Raw genomic sequence first — 15408 nt, 5'->3', positions numbered from 1 at the left:
AAGTAGCGACCAACTTGGTCACAAATAGTAGAATATAATAGTGTTTATGTGGAGTAATAGACCATTTGGTCACTCTTTTCAGTTTGATCACATCAATAGTAAGTAAAAATAAACACTCTTTAGAAAACACTTGTAAAGTTTTGAGACATTGTGTTGAACAAAGATGGCGGCGTAGTTCAGATCAGTAACCAAGATGGCGGCCAAGAATCAAATGCAGTCTGTGGCGTAGTTAACCTGTTAAGTTCTGAGATATTGTGTTGAACAAAGATGGCGGCGTAGTTCAGATCAGTAACCAAGATGGCGGCGTAGTCCAGATCAGTAACCAAGATGGTGGCCAAGAATTAAATGTGGTCCGTGACGTAGTAAACTGCGAACTGATTAAATCTAAAATTCAACAATTTTTATAATAATTTTGAAAGGTTTTCATTGGTTGTTTTAGCACAGCCGTTGGTTATAAAAATGATCTCATACCCCCATTAGTTCGTCTGATGGGGAAGGTCTCCTAGCAGCTTCAGCTGCAGGGAGACAGGGTAGTAGTACTCGTCAAGGATTCATCACTTGACACTCAGCCCAACAGGTGAGGGGCCGGGAACCGGCCCAGCACCTGTTGAACTGAGGTATGCCGCCTGGGTAATACCTAGGAGGTCCACCCTCCCAGGCCTTGCCACTGGGTTTTCCGGTGGAGTAAGTTCATTGCTTACTGCCTGAGGCGCCCCTACCGGGGAATGCCGATGGGGTTACTCAGGCAATTTTTAAAATTGCAGGAGTGCCCTTCCTTTAGGGGAGCCTGCTGGATCCCCACTTTCCGGCCTTGTGCCACATTTTGCCGAGGTGGGCGGCAAATAAATAACTACCCCCATTATGAGTCAAAAACATTTTACACACCCCCTTTTTTGATATAATGGAAAATCCTTTCGGATTCAATTTTAGTTTCACTTGAGAAAAGGAAAGAAAAATAAACAAATAAAAAAGAAAAAAAATAAATGAACAAAGAAAAATAAACCAATAAAATTTTTTTTTTTCTTCTGGTTTTGGGGGAATTTGTCTTTATTCTCATTGGTCAAAAAGAATTATTAATATATTGGTATAGTGTGCAAAAAGAAGCCATTTTTTTTTACATATAAAAATAAACACTTTTCAAATATATATAAACATACAAATAGAATACTTTTAAAATACATATAAACATATGCACAAAAATGCACAAATATACATTTTTGTTTTGTTTTAACAAATGTTTGCTCAAAAAAAAAAAGAGATACAAAAAGAACTATTTGACAAATAGGAAGTTTACAAAAGGGTTTTAACAAGTGGCTTTTTCTTTTTTTGTAACAAAAACTGGAAACATTATGTTAGGTATAAGTTGATTAATTTGGTTAGTAAATTAGAAATGGTCACAGTTTAACGTCGTGCCCGGGACAATTTACAAATTTTTTTTTTTAGTGTGATTTTGACTGTTCATGCTTCTCCTTTTGGGTTTCTGAAAAGAGATTTATTCATAATTAGATTCCACAAAGTTCGGTTATAAAATGTCTTAATTTTATTCTTTTTATAGGTTTAGTGAAAATGTCGGCTATATTATTCTCAGACGTCACATAAGTAAGAGTAATAGATTTTTTCCTTATTTCATCCCTTATAAAATGATATCTGATATCAATATGCTTCGACCATTGGTGAATCATAGAATTATTTGCTAATAAGATACTGCTCTGATTATCACAATGAATTACTATAGGTTTTTTACTTAGATCTGGTTTTAAAATAGATTTTAGAAGGGTGTTCAGAAAAATTGCCTCCTGCGCGGAATGAGTAAGAGCCACATATTCTGCTTCACAAGTAGAAAGGGCAACAATTTGTTGCTTTTTAGTTTTCCAAGAGATCATAAGTCCAATCTTTGACAGTCTAAAACAATACCTTGCTATACTCTTTCTATCCTCAGAGTTAGCCCAATCTTAATCCGAAAAGCCTTCTAAATTTAGAGGATATGTAGATTTTTTAAATCTTAAAGATTGTCCGTTGGTTCCTTTTAGGTAACGAAGGATTTGTTTTGCATGATTAAGGTCTTTAATTGTCGGTTTCAATAAGTTTTGATATAGCTTTGTTACAGTGTAACATATGTCAGGCCTTGTTGCGGTCATCAAGTAGATGAGGCTCCCTACCATTTCCCTGTATATTCGGTTATCTATGAATTTTGTTTCGGTCCCGATATTTTTATTTATGTCCATTTCGATGCGAGTTGAACGTGGCTTACAATCTTGCATTCCGAACTTGAGCAGAATTTTTTCAATGTATCGTGATTGGTTCATAGTTATAGTTCCATTTTCACAGGTAAATTTTATACCGAGGAACCATGACAGTTGTTGTGAAGGAACATAACTGGCTATACACCGGTTACAAACTGTATATATATATTGGACTGTTTGGCAGACAGCGGCAGACAGCGGCAGACAAGCAGTCGCAGTAAGACGGATAGTCTTACGTGTTGATTATCAGACTTTCTTCCCCATACTTGTTACTATGTACTTCTATTTACCTTAGGCGAGCAGCCTTACGTTTCTGTATTATAAATAAACCCCATTACACATACCACTCGGTGTAACTCACGTTTGTCTTTATTTCCTAAGTATTTAGAAATATAACAATGGCGACGAAAGGATGTTCTTTCTCTTAACAGAGATAAATTACCGTACCAAGGACTGTGTACAATGCAAGGATTTTTTGTTTTACGAAAAAAACAAACTACACAAGGATTTTTGACCACGTGCGTCAATGAATTTAAAAATTTTTTCTACCTAAAGTAGCGAAAAGTACGGATTTTTCTTCGTAAAGAACTCACAAGAAATTATAGAAACATGTTCAAGGTAAAGTGGAATTTATATTTATTTTGACAAGTAAAAAAAAAAAAAAAAAAAAAAAAAATGGTCGCAAGTTGAATTCGAAACTACACTAAAGGATTACGAGTTTCGAAAGAAAAAATATAAATACAACGACTATTGTACCATTTTATGCCACGTGGGAACGGCAGCCATATATTTTTTTTTTGGAAAATTAATTGTTTGTTATTGCCTTTATATAAATAATTGGAACTATTTGTCGTGGGAAGTAAGAAATATTTTGTGTATGAACTTACGTTGTTGAAAAGAAAAAAAAAAAAAAAAAAAAAAGAATTATTTTACAAAGCCTGTTGAATTACTATGGATGAACTTTGTTGAAACGTGTTGTGTCTGCATATTGCTACTAATTTACGATATACGTAAATTTACGATTTTTCTTTGGAATTATTGTGTAGAATTCGAAAAGACATTTTTGTACTAGAAGCTAACATGGAACAATTAGCAGAGTTAACTAAGGCTCTAGCCCTTAGCATCCAGGAACAGACAAAAATGACTCAACAATTTTTAGCGCAACAACAACAACAACAACAACAAATTCAACAACAACAGCTACAGCAACAGCTGCAACAACAACAAGAAAGAACACAAAAAACTTTAGAGGCACAACAAGAGCAAACAAACATACTACAACGACAAATGTCGACACAGCAAAAGAATTTAGAAAAGCTAATTCTAACGTCGACCGGGAAGAAGACTAATTTTTCTGCCGAGGGTATTTCAAATTCACTAACGGAATTTCGTTACTCCCCGGATACTGGTGTTACTTTCCCTGCATACTACAGAAGATACGAAACAATTTTTACGAAAAGATGTTTAGACTGGACCGATGAGGAAAAAGTTACCCTGCTACTACAAAAACTGGGTACTGATGAAAACACCAAGTATGCAAATCTAATTCTACCAAAAAAACCGGAGGAGGTTTCGTTCGAGGAAACAATTAGTACCTTGTCGAAAATATTTGATAAAAGGGATAGCCTATTTCACTCTAGATACAAATGTTTGAACATTCAGAAGGCAGAAGCTGAAGACTATCTAGAATATGCTTGCACTGTGAACTGTTTATGCGAATCATTTAAATTGAATGAAATTTCCGCAGACCAATTTAAATGTTTAATCTTTGTACAAGGTCTCACAGCACCAAGGGACAAAGATATACGTTCACGGATCCTAACAATTATGGAGGCGGATCCTAACATAACATTGCAAAAAGTCACTGAAGAGTGTCAACGTCTGATTAACATAAAGAAAGACAACACTCGCATTGAAGAGAAAAATATTTTTAAGGTGCAGCAAGTAAAAAGGCAAGGGACCACAAGAAAGTCCAGGTTCCAAGAACACAGGATCCTTAAAGGATACAAAGACCCAAAGCTAAAGTGTAAATGTTGTGGTAGTTTAAGACACAACAATAAGACCTGCTGGTTTAGGAACAAAATATGTTATGAATGTGGTCTCAGAGGTCACAAGGGAACATACTGTGCCCAGAAGAAAAGACAAGGGACCGATAATGTAAATACGCTTCGCATGAATAAAGAAAAAAGCTGCGAAAGACGGAAATATGTTGATGTTCGGATAAATGGACATCTGGTTACATTGCTTCTGGATAGCGGTGCAGATATTAGTATTATAAATGAAGATATATGGAAAAGGATAGGTCGACCTGAATTAACGAAAACCAGAAAGACGGCGAGAAGTGTGTGCGGCAAAAGATTAGAGTTCAAGGGAGAATTAAAATGCAAAGTGACATTCGCTAACCAGACTCATAAATCCAAAGTGTACGTCGTACCAGGAAAGAATACATGCCTGTTTGGGGTAGATTGGATTGTCCTGTTTAATTTATGGGAGAAACCCATAAATTCGTTTTGTAACGTTTTAACTGCAGAAAAAGCAAACCAAAGGGAAGACTTCCTGAAGGATTTGAAAACTGAATTTCCCAATGTTTTTGCCGAAGGACTAGGACTCTGTATTAAGACAGAGGCAAAATTTGAATTAAAGAAAAATGCCACTCCAGTATTCAAACCTAAAAGGAATGTGCCTTTTTCAGCGATGGACGCAATCGAAAAAGAGTTGGATAGACTTCAACAACTGGAAGTCATTGAAAAAGTTAACCACACAGATTGGGCAAGTCCAACCGTGTATGTAAAGAAAAAAAATAACAGAATAAGGGTCTGTGGAGATTTTTCAACGGGTTTAAATGACTGTCTATTGGACCATAATTATCCCCTTCCGTCCGCAGAAGATCTGTTCTCTAAGCTTAACGGAGGAAAAATTTTTTCTAAGATAGACCTCTCAGATGCTTACTTGCAAATTAAGATCAGCGATGAATGCTCCAAATACTTAGGCATAAATACTCATAAGGGCATTTTTAAGCTAAAGAGGCTTCCTTTTGGATTAAAGGTTGCTCCTGCTATTTTCCAGCAAATTATGGACACGATGCTGGCAGGGTTGGAATTTTCAATGGCCTACCTTGACGATATCCTAATTAAAAGTGAAAATTTGCAAGATCATAAGAAGCATGTAAAAGAAGTATTCAAAAGAATACAGGAATTTGGTTTTAAATTGAGCCCAGAAAAATGCGATTTTTTTATGAAAAAAATTAAATATCTAGGTCAAATAATCGACAAAGAGGGTCGAAGACCGGATCCACAAAGGACTGAAGCAATTGAAAAGATGCCTGCTCCAGATTCAGTGACAAAATTAAAATCGTTTTTGGGATTAGTTCAATACTATGCAATTTACATCCCTAACATACATAATTTAAGAGCTCCTCTTAACGAGTTACTGAAAAAGGGTGTTAAATGGAACTGGAATAAGGAATGTGAATCTGCTTTCCAAAATATCAAAGGATGTCTACTGTCAGACTTAGCATTGGCACATTTCAATCCAGAAAAGGAACTAATACTAGCAACGGACGCCAGTGATTACGGTGTTGGCGCTGTATTACTTCACAAGTATGAGGATGGTAGGACAAAAGCTATCGCCCATGCTTCAAGAACGTTGGTTGCAGCGGAGAAAAATTACAGCCAAATTGAAAAAGAGGCGCTGTCGATAATATTTGGAATTACAAAGTACAATCGATTTCTCCATGGACGATCTTTTATTTTGCAAACCGACCATAAACCCCTACTTACCATATTTGGATCAAAGAAAGGCATTCCCACACATACTGCGAATCGATTACAGCGATGGGCTGTAACCCTCTTAAACTATCAGTTTAAGATGGAACATGTATCCTCAAAAAAGTTAGGACACGCAGATGCATTATCACGGTTGATCCCTAAAAGAAGCGAAAGTTTCGAAGAAACGGTAATTGCTGCGCTTAAAGACGAAAGTGAATGTACAAGTTCAATGTGTAATATGATACGTGAACTTCCGGTAACTTTCGAAAAAATAAAAAAAGAGGCAGTAAATGACATTTTCATTAAGAAAATGAAAAATCAATTGGGATGGATAAAAAAAAATAAAAAGGTAGATCAAACAACGCCTTTTTCCATCTGTGAAGATGTGCTCATGTATGGTGAGAGGATCGTAATTCCACTAACGTTACAGAGGAAAATTCTGAAGGAATTTCATACAGGTCATCCGGGCATTTCGAGAATGAAATCCCTTATGAGAGGATATGTGTACTGGCCTGGTATGGACAAGGAAGTTGAAAAATGTGTCAAGACATGCAGAGGATGTCAATTAGCAGCTCGAGATCCTCCAGTAAAAACGACGCCATGGCCAAAGACGGACCTACCCTGGTCACGTCTGCATATTGATTATGCGGGACCTATAAATGGTTATTTTTACTTGATTATTGTAGATTCTTTTTCAAAATGGCCAGAAATATTTAAGTTTAGACATCCAACAGCAAAAAACACTGTGAGTGCGCTTAATGAAATTTTTAGCCGTTTTGGAGTGCCAAAAACCCTAGTGAGCGATAATGGAACAGCATTTACTGCTCATGAATTCAAAGAATTCTGTGACTCACTAAATATTCTACATATGACAACACCTGTGTACCATCCACGATCGAATGGGTTGGCCGAAAAATTTGTAGATACGTTTAAAAGGGCACTTAAGAAAAATCTTACTACGGACACAGACGAACAATGTATTCAAACATTTTTAGCAATTTACAGGGTGACACCAAATCCTAATAATAATGTCAATTCTTCCCCGGCTGAGCTAATGTTTGCAAGAAAGATAAGATCTGTCTTCGATAGGCTGCTACCAGAGAAAAAGAAAGTTTTCAAAAAAGAAAACCTTAATACCAAGTGCTTCTCCCCAGGTGAAAATGTATATTTCAAAAATTTTCAAAATGGACGAAATCAGTGGGTTGAAGGTATTATCAAAAAAAAGATTGGGAGCATGGTCTATACCATCCAAGGATTAAGTTTTGTCTGCAAAAGACACAGAAATCAAATACGTCCCAGACTGTCTCCAAATGTGGAAGAGACACCAATGGAAACATTGTGCGATATTTTTGATAAAACCAAAACCAGCGTGTGTACCGCAAACAATGAATATTTCGCCTGAACCGACCATACGGGCTGGACAGAAACCTTTACCCCGGGTAACGCTGACCAGAAGGAAAAGCGCAAGAAAGAGAAAAGTTACCAGGAGATTAAGCCCTGACCCTAAAAGGAAGAGGTATTTAAGCTAAAATCATGAAGATTTCAGCTTCAGGGGGAGGTGTTGTGAAGGAACATAACTGGCTATACACCGGTTACAAACTGTATATATATATTGGACTGTTTGGCAGACAGCGGCAGACAGCGGCAGACAAGCAGTCGCAGTAAGACGGATAGTCTTACGTGTTGATTATCAGACTTTCTTCCCCATACTTGTTACTATGTACTTCTATTTACCTTAGGCGAGCAGCCTTACGTTTCTGTATTATAAATAAACCCCATTACACATACCACTCGGTGTAACTCACGTTTGTCTTTATTTCCTAAGTATTTAGGAATATAACAACAGTCGTCCAAGATCGGCCATTTTAAATTTTTTATTTAATTCATTTTTAACATCTTTTAAAGTGTTGTCACAGTTTGAAGCGAGTAATATATCGTCAACCCAAAAAACCAAAATTAACAATTTATTACCTACATTTTTGGTATACATGCACGCGTCTACAGAACATTGTTTGAATTCCTGTTCTATTAAATAATTATGGAGTGTTAAATTCCAATTATGTGCACTTTGTTTTAGTCCATATAACGATTTATTTAATTTCCACACCCAATTTTTATTTTTCATTTTAAATCCCTCTGGAGGGTAAATGTAGATTTCACAGACAATCGGAGCATTTAAATAAGCATTTTTTACATCCATTTTATGTATTTTTCAATTGTATTGAGTGGCAAGTTGTAATAAAATTCTAATTGTCGTTAAATTTGTCGTTGGTGAAAATGTTGCAAAATATTCCACTCCAGAAACTTGTGAGAAACCTTTTGCGACAAATCTTGCTTTAAAAGTTTCACTGCCAGAAGCTGTGATTTTTTTTTTTGGAAAAAACCCAGCGTGAACAAATTATATTTTTATCTGTTGGTTTTGTCACTATTTCGTATGTGTTATTTTCAGATAAAGCTTTCAATTCGGATACCATAGCTTGCGCCCATTCTTGGTGATTTTCTGAATTAATCGCCTCATTATAACTTTCCGGTGCACTGTTCAATGAATAACAGTAATCGACAGCGTAATCTTGTATCTTTTCAATTTGTAAGAACTCTGGTCTTTTCGCTCCCTTATTGGGTATCGACGTGTCTGGTTACTATTTTCGTCAGAAGTACTGTAATTGTTGTCGTTATTAATATTTTCATTGTGATCGATTAAGATGCTAGGCAATATTTCACGTTTTTCATCCACTGGATCGCCATTTTTTAAATTTAATGTATCGTTGAATTTTACACATCTAACCCTTTTTATGGCATTTTGAGCTGCAAAGTAGATTAAGTATGCCGGGCTATTTTTATTGTAACCTACTAAAGTACTTTTTTCGCTTTTAGTATTTAGTTTACTGGTGTTTTCTATAAATGCAAAACAATCAGAACCAAATAGATGCATTCTGTTTATTTTAGGTTTTACACCGCAAAGCGCTTCATACGGCGTTTTTCCTAGCCTCTTATTGAACGATCTATTTCTGATATATGCTGCTGCCATTAAAGCGTATGTCCATAAAGTATGCGCTAATTTCGATTCGATAAGTAGACATCTTGTCATCTCAAAAAGGGTTTGCCATGCCCTTTCACCGGTGCCATTTTGGAAGTGGGAGTACGGCGCCGATTTCTCGTGTTTAATACGGTGGTTAATTAATAGAAGTTCAAAGTCTTTACTAGCAAATTCAGTCCCATTGTCTGAGCGAATATATTTTACTGAACCGTACGGGGCAACATCAGCTAAATATTTCTTAGTGGCGAGGATAGTGTCGGATTTGTTTTTTAGAAAATAAACCATAATTAAACCGGAAAAATCATCAATAAACTTCAAAACGTACCATAGATTGTTTCTCCCCATCGGGCTGATCGAACCTGCTAAGTCACAATGCACAAGTGAGATAATTTTCGTAGCTTTTTTATCTGGCGTTTGGCTTATATCTTTTGTCATTTCCCCCTGTGCACACACATCACAATTAGGGAGATCGTCTGAAGGTATTATTTTCATGCCTTCGACTACATTTGGTAATTTTTTAATATCAGTGTCCTAGAATTTTATGCCAGGTTTCCAAGTCGTGACAGGCAGTTTTTGAGGGAACAATACTTTTTAAATAATATAGTCGGCCATTTTCTTTAATGTCAAATACAGTTCTATTGGGGTATATCAATTTTGATGTATTTTGGCCAAATTGTATATTTGTGCCTTGTTTAATTGCAGCCTGCACGGAAAATATGTCTTGCTTAAATGTAGGTATGAACAGAGCATTTTTTAGAATACAGTTACAGATTTCGCCTTTATTATTTTTTAGGGATATTTTAGCATCGCCTCTTTTCAAGACTATATCATTTATTTGACTACCGTCGGCAAGTTCGACAAAATGACTTTGAGGATTAAAGTTTGAATCAAAATTAATAAAATCAGATTCCTTGGTGATAACGTGCGCTGTAGCACCACAGTCTACAAGGAGATTTTTACCGTTTGTGGTATTGTTAAAGTTACATGTGAATAGAAATGTATGTTCTTCCTCAAAGTTCTCTACGTTTTTTACAGAGTCTATTTTAGAGCGTTTATATCGACATTGGAAACTTTTGTGGTTGGGTCGTCCACAATTATAGCAGATAATTTTATTCTTTTTCTTAGGAAAATTACTTTTGGAGAATACGTTGCGGTGAGGTGCGTAATTTGGTGGTGTCTGTTTTCGAGAAGCATTTTTGAACTTCATAATATTGCTGGAGTTATTATTGTCCACGAGCATACGATTAGTCTCTTCGTAACTGCGCAATGCCACTTTAAATTCGCTGAAATTTATGGGTTTGTCTTTCTGAGTTATAACAGTTGTAAATGGTTTAAAATCGGCTGGAAATCCCTTGGGGGTCATTGATATCAACAAACTATCGCTTATTATTTCACCTGAGAGTTTTAATGCATTAGCAGTTGTTTATGCCCTTATAACGTAGTCGGTAATCGTTTCATCCTCGTTACGTTTCAGAGACATTAATTCTGTATATAAGGATATCATTTTCGGTTTCCCTTTCGATAAATAATGTTCTCTTAATATGTTCAATGCTTTCCTTCCATCATCCAATGCGTCTCTTATAATCAGAGACAGACTTCTATCGTCTAAACATTGAATCAGTTCTGCAAAAACAGTCGCATTCTTTTCGAAAAATTCGGGATCGTTTGGATTCTCTGTTGGAGATTGCATGACATTGTGTAGTTTTCGAATCCTTAGATATCCCAGAAATTTTACCTGCCACTATTCGAATTTAGATTCCGATCCGTCAAAGAAAAGACGGTGGCTGGGTGCATAACCCGTTAAGTTTTAAGACATTGTGTTGAACAAAGATGGCGGCGTAGTTCAGATCAGTAACCAAGATGGCGGCCAAGAATCAAATGCGGTCTGTGGCGTAATTAACCTGTTAAGTTCTGAGATATTGTGTTGAACAAAGATGGCAGCATAGTTCAGATCAGTAACCAAGATGGCAGCGTAGTTCAGATCAGTAACCAAGATGGTGGCCAAGAATTAAATGTGGTCCGTGACGTAGTAAACGGCGAACTGATTGAATCCAAATTCGACAATTTTTATAATAATTTTGAAAGGTTTTCATTGGTTGTTTTAGCACAGCCGTTGGTTATAAAAATGATTGGCGAATCCATTCATCTCATACCCCCATTAGTTCGTCTGATGGGGAAGGTCTCCTAGCGGCTTCGACTGCAGGAAGACAGGGTAGTAGTACTCATCAAGGATTCGTCACTTGACACTCTGCCCAACAGGTGAGGGGCCGGGAACCGGCCCAGCACCTGTTGAATGAGGTACGCCGCCTGGGTAATACCTAGGAGGTCCACCCTCCCAGGCCTTGCCACTGGGTTTTCCAGTGGAGTAAGTTCATTGCTTACTGCCTGAGGCGCCCCTACCGGGGAATGCTGACGGGGTTACTCAGGCAATTTTTAAAATTGCAGGAGTGCCCCTCCTTTAGGGGAGCCTGCTGGAGTCCCACTTTCCGGCCTTGTGCCACATTTTGCTGAGGTGGGCGGCAAATAAATAACTTCCCCCATAAGTTCGTCTTTTGGTGGTATACGTTATCTATTGTGCTTTATTCTGTTATTATTGTTGTTATTATTATTATTATTATTGTTATAATTATTATTATTGTTGTTATTATTATTATTATTGTTATTATTATTATTATTGTTGTTATTATTATTATTATTGTTATTATTATTGTTATTATTGTTATTATTATTGTTATTATTGTTATTATTATTGTTATTGTTATTATTGTTATTATTGTTATTATTATTGTTATCTATTGTTAAATTTGTTATTCCTCTTTCTTTTCTTCTCCCGTTGCTACTTACTTAAGTGCCGGATCTTCCCATTTTTTTTCTTATTACCCGTCGGCCATGGCATCTGCCAGCTGTGAGCCGTCAGAGCCTTCCAAGGAAAAGCCAGAGGTGGAAAATGCAGTTTGGAAGAAGCCGCCGGCAGTTAAGATCGACGTGGAATCTTTCCTTGAGGAAGCCAAGAAATGCATGGAGCATGTCACCACAAACGGCATTACTGTGGAACAATTAAGATTGGATGAATTCGCTTAAAAGACAATATCACTTTTTGTTATAGACAGGAAAACAAAAAAACTTATCAGATCGACCAAAGACATTGTTACCAAATTAATTGCAACTGTAGGGATGAGGGCAGAGAGGATTACAAAGACGAAAGGTTATAACACCTGGGCAGCCCTTTTCAAATCTGAAGAGGGCTGCATCAAGCTTTCCAAAAACGAAATCATCACTCCACACTACATCCTGAGGATGGAATACCTGGGACGGAGACGTACAACCATTTCCACTTTCGAAGTCCCAGGTGTAATACTAGGGGAATATTTAGCGGCCTACCCTCTACAATATGGAGACATCACAGGAGTGAACATCGACCAATATAATGGTGTCTGGTCTTTTGACATCCTTTTAAACAAGGAGACATACTATAAAACACCTTACTACATCGAAGCGCAAGAAGAGAAATGCTGGATATGCGGAGAAGTGGGGCACGTAACATATACGTGCCCCAAGAAGCAGACAATGACAAGAAACTCAAAAAATCGGGTATTACTGCACTTAGAGCCGGACGCACAACCTGGATCTAAAATGCCAGAGACAGTAGAGGAAGTTAACCCTCCCAGACGATCACCTGACGAGATTGAAGCAGTTTTTAACACCGAAGCAGCATCACCAGTGAAAGATGAATGGAAAACTGTACCAATCAAGAAGTCATCACCACCAACCTATGCAAAATTCCTAACCAAAGAACAAAAAATAGAAATACGTACCAGCAAAGATCCCGGAGGGAATAAATTTAAAGAACTCCTCAAATTAAAAGAATCCCTGGATGAAAAACGTAAGGATAAAATATCCGTCCCCTTCCCCGAGTCCCTGTTCCCAGAGAAATCAAATCCAAGCCCAAATAACAACAGAAAGAGAGACAATGATGAAGGTTTATAAAAACAAGAATTATAAAAACCTCTAACTTTAAAAAATATAAAAAAAAAAGATATCACTAACCCTGAAAACTTCCTCAAAGCTCCAAGGCCCAGAGCGGAGGCCAGTGGAGTTTGGACAATGATGGAGGAAGCAAATAGCGCCTTTAATTTGTTTCCTCCAGTCGTTTTCTTCAACGACCAAGATATTTTAAAATGAAGGAATCATGCGTTGGACGGGTCCCTATCAAATGCATCCATCACTGAATAGGGCCATTAAACTAACCTTTCCTTTTGACATCGGCGGTCTGTCCCCTGACGGGTCAATCACCACTGAGATGACCACAGGATCCATGGGGACAGCTGCCGTCTATGTTTGGTCAGGATTCTCAACCCTAAGTAAACCAAGACCGCCTTAAGATTAGCTACGTTGAATATCCGAGGGTTGAGGGACGCCTCTCGTAAACTTCGAGTTGCTCGTGACCTTCAACGCCTCGGTGTGGATATATGTTGCTTACAGGAAACTCACTTTATTCCAAGTGACTATCAGGATGTGCTCCTTAGAGACTTTCAGCTCTACTCAGCACATTTTGATACCCACGCAAGGGGGGTTACCTGGCTAGTTAAGCGCACTCTTGATGCATCGTGTGATCCTATTTATGCAGACATGGAGGGAAGATTGCTCGTTCTGGATGTTACTGTATTTCGTTTTATTGGAGTTTATGTGCCCAATAACCATACTGAGCTAGAGTTTCCTTTTTTTGGCGAATCAAGCCCTTCATGAATTTGTCTCGCCGGTTAGTTTTAACGGGAGACTGGAACGCGGTCCTAGATCCCAAGTTAGATCGCGGGGTTAATACCACAAGGGGTACTAACCAGAACCGGGATGCTAAAGCGTTTCAAGACTTTGTCGATAAATTTTGAAACGAAAAACCCGGGAATTTAGCATGGACTTGGACAGGTAGACGCGGCTCTGATCCGGTGCAACTTTCGAGTTACATCGATCGGTTCTTAGTTAGGAGAGTCGACCTAGGGCTTTTAGACTGTCCAAGTTTTCATAGTATAGTTTATTCGGACCATAGGCTTGTCCGGGTTCGAGTAAACTTAGATAGTGTTAAACCTAGGATGGCTAGTTACTGGAAGTTCAACACGTCGTTGTTCGATGTGAAGGACTTCCGGAAACAGCTTCTACTAACAATACAGAGGGAATTGACAGTGGCCATTATCGGGAATAAGTGGTGGGGTAACCTAAAAAAAGTCATTAGGTTCTTCGCTGCTGATTTTAGTCGCCGGCTCAACTTTAGTTCTAGAGCAGCGAAAGCGGCACTAGAAGATAGATTAGAAAGAATAGTGGAGGAGGGGGATAGTGCTAGCTATACTATAGTTAAGGCTGAACTGGACTCCTTGGATAACAGGGAGGACCAGGGATTACTAGTTAGGGCTAGGTTAAAAAGAGCACCAAACGAGGCAACAAATATGGCCGCGTCATTGCATGCGGAGGAGTTTCGACGTTCTGCAGATCGGCACATCGCCAGTGTCACATTGCCGGCCGGACGAACCGTAACTTCGAATGACGGAATCTTGGAGGGTTTTCGAACTCATTTTCAGGGTCTTTTTACGAAGGAGCCCGGTCTGACTATTGAACAGTTTGACACCTATTTAGCCAACTTTTCTTGCCTTGAGGCAACCGAAGCGGTAAGGTGTGAAGGTAGCATAAAAGAGGGAGAAGTCATTGAGGCCTTGAAACAGGTCGGGCTAGACAAAACCCCTGGGATTGATGATCTGCCCTACGAGGTGTATTTGAGGCTGTCGTCCATTTTTATACCTTTGCTGACTGTACTCCTGGTTTAGGAACGGGTGCATACCTCAGTACTTTACCAGGGGGATCATTAAATTGTTACACAAAGATAAAAATGGAAGGGATGGGATAGGTAATTTCCAGCCCTTAACGATGTTAAACACAGAGTTAAAGATTTTGGCCAAGATCTTAGCAAATCATCTGCAGATTGTCTTACACCGTCTAATAAGTCCCGAACAGACTTGTTTTGTTAAGGGCCGGACGATTCAAGATAATTTGCACACGATACGCTTGATCATAGAAAAAGTCGACACAGAAACAGTACTGATCAATTTAAATTAGTCCAAAGCATTCGACAGAATAGACCATCGTTACCTACGGGCTGTTCTTCGCTCGGCAGGGTTTGGTCCCCAATTTCGCTCTTGGATTCGCCTCTTGTATGCCAACCCTGGTGCTATGGTGGAAGTGAATGGGGTGAGATCGAAGTCCTTCATGTTAACAAGATTGATCCGTCAAGGTTGTCTGTTATCCCCAATGCTGTATGTGCTAGCGCTTGAGCCATATTTGAGGCTTTGGAGAGTGTGCCCTTTCTATCGCGAGT

The sequence above is a fragment of the Euprymna scolopes genome, chromosome 9 (genome assembly GCF_053919585.1).
Source record: "Euprymna scolopes isolate OS-2025 chromosome 9, ASM5391958v1, whole genome shotgun sequence".
Classification (NCBI taxonomy): domain Eukaryota; kingdom Metazoa; phylum Mollusca; class Cephalopoda; order Sepiida; family Sepiolidae; genus Euprymna; species Euprymna scolopes.
Note: the sequence above shows the minus strand (reverse complement) of the source record.